General features: G+C 41.7%; 1 pseudogene; it reads left to right on the forward strand.

Moving 5' to 3' along the window:
• The first annotated feature begins 3,382 nt into the window (after nt 1-3,382).
• LOC144125407 (uncharacterized) lies at nt 3,383-4,295 on the forward strand (annotated as a pseudogene).
• The last annotated feature ends 2,757 nt before the right edge of the window (nt 4,296-7,052 follow it).

Below are 7,052 nucleotides of genomic sequence, written 5' to 3' on the forward strand. Positions count from 1 at the left end.
AGCAGCGAAGCTGGAGCACGAACCGCTGGAACGCGGCCCATTTTTCGTCGTAGGCTTCCAGGAGGTTTCGCTGAATACCCAATCTCTGTCTCAGTGATAGTCTTTCCTTTTAAAAACTTGATGATCCGGCTCCTGCAGGCTTTGAAGCTTTACCTCGGAAGATTGTGCTGCCTCGCGAGCTGAAGGGCTTCGCCTTGACTGGATCTAAAGACACGGGCACCTGGCTAACTCGCGGCTCCATGATCTTCTCCACAAGCCAGCCTTCAAACCCTGTGAATAGAGTTGGTGAATAGAGCCCACAAAAGCCTTACTGTGTAGTCTTTCACGTAAAAATCGGTCCAGTTGTTTTCTCCAATTTCGCACTCAGGTATTTGTCACGCCCAACTAAGGCTCCGCTGCACGGTTTGTTCCTTCCTCGGCCAGGAGGAAGTTATGAACGAGATGCACACCAGCCGAAGGGGATTAAGGTGCAGACTCCCTCGATCCGGATGACCACGGTGGCGGCGAGCAGCGCGATTTCGACAGTGTCAGGTAGCCAACGACCGCATAAAAAAAGGATGCCTCGATGGGAAAGAGCCTGTGGAATTTTTCTCACGCTTGGCTCGGTGGGAATGACGTTTTTCTAATAAATGTCGCAGGGTGTTTTCATTTTCTCCTGTTTGTATGATTTGAAACAGTGCTCATTTTGATTTTTATATTTATTTACCTTTCGGTGAAGTATTTCCTACTTATTATACTGTTGCCTGATCTCTATGCCTGTTGTACCTAAAGGAGCTTCCATTCCAGTTTTTTTTTTATTTTGTGACCTCCTGCTGTATATAAATCCGCTGTATTAATATATTTTGACACGGAACTAGATATGATACTTATATCTGAGGCCATGGCTGAAACACACGTCCCTCTAATTAACTAAGGTTTGGTGCTAGTTTGTTCACTGTCCTCACCAGTAGGAATATGTAATTTTACTTTATGTAAGAGATGACGGCCGTTGAATTATCACACTGAATCCTGATGCGCGGCCCCAAGTGGAGGACAGCGGTGCATCTTTCGACAGCTAAAGCGACTCCATGACTTGCAGTGCCGCCGCTAGCACTTCAGTGTTTCGCAAGAATTTACGTTTTGTATGGATACTCGTTCTAGTAGAAAATAATGAAAATAATTTAACATTGGCGTTTGAGGAAAGAAAATGGCTCAGTAATTGTCTAAAATCTAGGTGGACACCTGAACCTCGCCGTAAGGGAAGGGAGGAAGGGGAAGTGAAAGAAGAAAGAGAGAAAGAGATGCTGTAGTGGAGGGCTCGGGATTAATTTCGACCACCTGGGGGTCTTTAACCTGCACTGACATCGCACAGCACACGGGCGCCTGTTTGCGTTTCGCCTCCATCAAAACGCGGCCTCCGCGGTCCGCTTCGTATTTTGTAATTAATGGCACTAAAATTCAATTCGTAATCGATTCGGTTTCAAAAAACTACTGTTCGCACACCGCTATAAGGCGCCGGACATATAATGAACTAACTACAGCAAGCAAATGAAAAACCAATGTACAAAATGGCCAAGCACGAAATGACAGCAAGAAAATTTGGGGGGGGGGGGTGTTCACCAAAGTCAGCTGTGCTGCTGTTGCAGCCAATGTTCTTTTCTTCTTCTTATCACGTGGTTTCGGGTCACCGGTGTATCTTTTCACTGTCTTGTCTTTTTCTGCAGCTATAAAAGCAACTACACCTTCACAAATTTATTTTTCTTCTCTGTTGGTAGCTCTGCAAGGTCTTTCCTGTCCGGTTTACTTTCAAGCGCTTTTTTTCTTGTCCAGTAGTATCTGGCGCATCAACGCGGCCTTTCCCCCCAACGTTAGAGCAAGCTGCAAAATGCGCCGCCCCTATAGCCGTATTCTCTACGTTTCCATTTGTTTTATTATTCAGAGCGATCCCAATATCAAGCACAATATGTTTTACATTCTTTTCCAGAGTATGAATTAAGTTCAAAGTGAGAGCCTCAGCGATAAAAAACGCTGTGGCCGCCCAGATTTGTTGTCGGCCCACTAGCGTTTCCAAATAAAGCTGCTACTTTTCGCCACCATCACAGCAAAAAAAAAAATTGGTGGTGAATTAAAACAACAGTACTATATCAACTGCCTCACTTGGCATCAAGGCATCGCCATGTCTGAGATTATGCACACATCGAATAAAACCAACGTCCTCAATTTGCGCACCATGGCTCCTTTAATCTTTTAATGATCGGAGTATTATGGAGATTGGGGCAATGCGCAACATTTTGTTACTTAGCGCATCCTAACTCTTCAATGTGCGGTCATAATGTATTTATATTTAGGCTGTATGACCAGCGATATCTCCTCTACAAAAAAAAAATCTAAATTTCGCCAGAATGCCTCTCTCTGTAGTTAGAGAAAAAAGTTGCGAAGTGAACCTTGGTGAACGAGAAAGTGGCCGAGATTGCGCTTAAATCTTCACACCACATTTTTCGTAAGTGTGCTGCTCAGTCAATCTGGCCGCCTTGATTAACGCGAATGCCTGGGTAATACAATTAGTTATTGTTCTTATATTAGCAGCAGCCTAACATTTCATCGCTCAAAGGCTCAACTTTTTTTTTCGTTTGAGGAAGGCGCTATATATTTCACGAGGCCACAAAGAACGTTTATCGTACGGACACAGAGCAAGAGCAAGAGAGCGTGCTGCCGGGTAGTTGGAGCTGCATGATGTCAAGTCAGCGCGAAAACCAGACAAGGGACCAAGGGACTCAAGACGCGTAAGAACCCCACCAGCTCTGGGACCAGATTGCGGTCTCCCTGCTTCGTGGGTGTTTCCCTGCTTCGGCTGCTTCCATCATCGACGCCGTTATCAGCACAGCCTGGAACAAGATTCCATGTGAGCGCTCATGGCTAACGGGCTACGGCACAAGTACGTCATTCAGGAGGCACCCAATCCAGGCCGACGACACCGGGCAGAGAAGCTTAAAAGGCCACCGCAGCTTGTCAACGAGTGCAGTCCGGCGGAGTACGTGAGCGTGGAATAACGCTGTTTCTTCGCTTGTGTAGGTAAGAGCGGCCTTTAGTAAGTTTTTTTTTCTTCTCCGCCGGACTGCACAACTTTGTATTCAGGATGTCTAAAAGTGATTGCCTCGCGTGCCTGAAAGCTCTTGCGCCTGATAGCCAGAGTATTCGCTGCAGCGATCGTGATAACCCTTATCACACTGGCAAATGTTCAGGTGTCACAAAGACTACCCTGAAAAGCATGTCAGCAGAAGCCATCCGTAGTTGGCTGTGTCCCACGTGCGCTAAACGTAAAACACGTTTGACTGAAAGCGAGCCTGGCTATGGGCGTGGGAGCTCGACGGCAGATTGTGATCAACCTTCTTTGTCTGACGTCATGTCAAAGTTAGACATTGTCCTGCGCCGTTTAGACGAACTTGAGATAAAACAGGAGGCACAACTGGCTAAACATGATACCCCCAATGAAAATCTTCAAAAGCAAGGAGTAACGATACAGTGCATGGAAGAATCGCTCGATTTACTCTCTTCTAAGTACGATGAAGTGCTTGAAAATCTCGAATCACAGAAGCAAGAAGTAAAGGAGGTAAAGAAAAAACTACTGATCTGGAGGCCAAACTGCTAGTAAAGGACACTAGGCTTTCTCAGCTGGAAATGGAGTGAATAGATTGGAATCCTATTCAAGGCGCAATAATTTGGAGATACACGGTGTCAAGTACAACGAGAACGAAAACTTGAAAACAGTAATAAGATCAATTGCAGGTAGACTTGAACTCCCCATTCCCAGCAATGAGGAAATCGAAACAGTGCACAGGATCAAAGGCAAAGCAGATGCTGAGGCTCCCATATTTGTACGCTTCACCAGGAGGGAAACAAGAGAAAAGTGGCTTGTGAAACGAACCACACTCAAGGATGAGAACATTTACATCAATGAAAATCTAACATACCTAACTAAGAAACTTCGATGGATGGCAAAGCGTCTTGCAACTGAAAAACAGTACAAATATGTTTGGGTGCGAAACGGTCGTATATTTGTAAGGAAAATTGAAGGTGCCCCTGTTATTCTTGTTGAAAACGAAGCGGATTTGATCAAGATAACGTGATGGCTGCGAGTGTGCGTTCATTTTGTAAATGGATGGAGATACGCCGGGAATTTGTATCGGTCCAACCCTGCATAAGTTTTGATGTTATCCATGCAAATGTGAGAAGCCTTCACAAACATTGGGACATGTTGCAAATGTACCTTGAGAATTATTTAGCTGTTCTGGATGTCATAGCATTTACTGAGATCAATATCCGTTATTTTGAATCATCTCTTTATAATATACACAACTATCAATCATATGCATTGTGCAGAGAGGACGAACGGGGTGGGGGAGTGTTAGTTTTTGTTAAAAACTCTTGGTTTTGTGAACGCTTGAAAGTTGATTTTGATGAAGCAGAAGTTATAGCTCTTAATCTTGCAAACTGTGATGAGGAATTGTTAGTTTGTGCTATCTACAGACCTCCTAGCAAAAATATTGTAGTTTTTTTAGAGGAGCTGGCTAGTTTCCTTAAAAGATATGGAGTAAACAAACCTGTGATTCTTACTGGAGACTTCAATATTGACATTTCTGTAACTGGCAAAGTAGGCGTAAGCGAATACTTAACGTTGTTGGCTAGTTTTGGTTTGAAGAATAAAATTCAAGGCTACACGCGAGAAGAATTTCTTGGCAGTAGATTAACACAGACATGCATTGACCATATGAGTACAACCGTGATGGAACAGGAGACGTGGGGCTGTATTATCAAAGAAAAAGTTGCTGATCATATTTTATTTCTCTTACGGTGCTAAAAGAGAGTAAAATAGAGGCACAGCAGCAACCTGCGGATAGGCTTGTAATTAACAATGGCAAAGTAGATAAACTAATTAAGTCGTTTGACTGGAATTCGCTCTTACAGCACAATCACTTAGATGCTTATTAACTCCTTGTTGAGCAATTAAAATCAAGTCATAACGCCTCAAAAACAAAGGTCCGGATGAAACGTAGAAATAAGGCAAGTCCTTGGGTAAACAAAGAAATCATTGAATTATCCTATATTAAAAGTAAACTTTTAAGAAGGTGCAGTGACCACCCACATGACATTGCACTAAGAGAGGAATTCAGGCAGCGGAGGAATAAAATCACAGCGAAAATACGACTGGCAAAAAAACAGTACCAACTAAATCAATTTTCGGCATGCAGTAAGGATATAAAAAAAAACATGGAACTTAGTGCAGAACACAGTAGGAAAACCACCCAAGAAAAGCATTGATGACGTCTTAGAACAAGCATTTCCAGATGAAAACAACGTAGACTTGGCCACCGAATTCAATAAGCGCTTTGTAGAATCTGTTTCCTTCTTGTGTAAACAGGGAAAATCAATGAGGAAAGCTACGGCTGCTACTTCGAACATCCATTCAGCTTACATGCCTACTGTTACTGAGCTAGAATTACGGGATGTATTCAAAACAATGTCAATCACAAAATCGCCAGGGTATGATGGTGTTAGGATGAGGGATCTCATAGTGCATTCTGACCGATTTAAAACCATATTACTTTATATTATCAATGAAACTTTCACAACCGGACACATTCATAGGCATATAAAATAAGTTTAATAAGACCTTTGCACAAAAAAGGCTCTAAAAGAGATTTTAATAATTACAGGCCAATTGCGATCTTGTCCGCCATCGCTTGTATCATGGAGAAAATTGTACACGCCTGTATGACGTCCTTTTGTGATAAGTACCATCTACTAAATCCCGCCCAGTATAGTTTCCGCAAAGGTAAAAGTACTATAAGCCTACTAGAAGATTTTCATGATTTAATCTGTAAAGAAATAGATGAAAATAACATTGTCCTTACACTTTTTATTGATTTGCAAAAAGCGTTTGATACTATTAACCATAATTTACCATTAGCCAAACTCGATAATTTTGGTATCAGAGGTCCTTATATGTCGTTTTTCAAGAGCTATTTTACTGATCGAGAACAATGCGTTCGAATAGGCGAATCATATAGTACAATGTTACGCGTTTCTACCGGTGTTCCTCAGGGCTCAGTTTTAGGACCCTTATTATTCAATATTTACGTCAATTACGTGACCTATCTTCCTTTAAGCTCTCAGATTTTTTTATATGCAGATGACACTGCTGTGGGGATACCAAGTGAAACTTATGAAGAAGCAGGCAGCAGGATGCAACGGGATGTTCATTTTTTGATAGAATGGTTCAACGCTTATCAGATTTATACTAATATCTCAAAAACCTGCCTTCTTTGTTTTCATAGTCCATACAAACAATTTAAATTTTCTCTAATAAATATCTTCATGATAAGAATTGTTCATACTGTTCATGCCCACCTTTGGAACTTAAATCGAGCTTCAAGTATCTTGGCATGACATTTGATGAAACTCTGTCATGGAATTTTCATATTCAAGAGCTAGCCAAACGTTTGCGTCTGGTGTGTGTTTATATGTATGCCCTACGATCTATTTGCGATGTGTCGGTTCGAAAAATGGTTTATAAAGGGTTAGGAGAATCCATATTGCGATATGGAATAACAATTTACGGAACCGCATCATTATATAAACTAAACATACTAAGCCGCATACTGTACAGAATTGCATCTAATCTCGCCTACGGAACTAGCTGTCATGATAAAGCAGTTATAGCTAGTATGGAACATTTTGAGATGTTACCTGTACAAAAGCAATTTATTTTTGACATATTGCGAAAAATTTCTTCCACAGCGTCTTTAAAATCGACAACATCAAAGTACGGCCTCTCCGTCAGTCGGAAAAATACGTCATACCACGGATTTACACTAATTATGGAAAAATACCCGCAGTCATTATGTTCCTTATTACTTCAATAAGATACAAACCGCCCCGAGCATTAATGAATTAAAACAAATTAACAAGTTTCTTCGGTCGTGGTTGAATAGTAATATTGAGTGACAAATTTTTGATCTATTTTTTTCCATGTTCTCAGCGTTGTCATTTCATGCATGAAAGTGATAATTGTG

This window comes from Amblyomma americanum, chromosome 1 (assembly GCF_052857255.1).
Source record: "Amblyomma americanum isolate KBUSLIRL-KWMA chromosome 1, ASM5285725v1, whole genome shotgun sequence".
Lineage (NCBI taxonomy): Eukaryota > Metazoa > Arthropoda > Arachnida > Ixodida > Ixodidae > Amblyomma > Amblyomma americanum.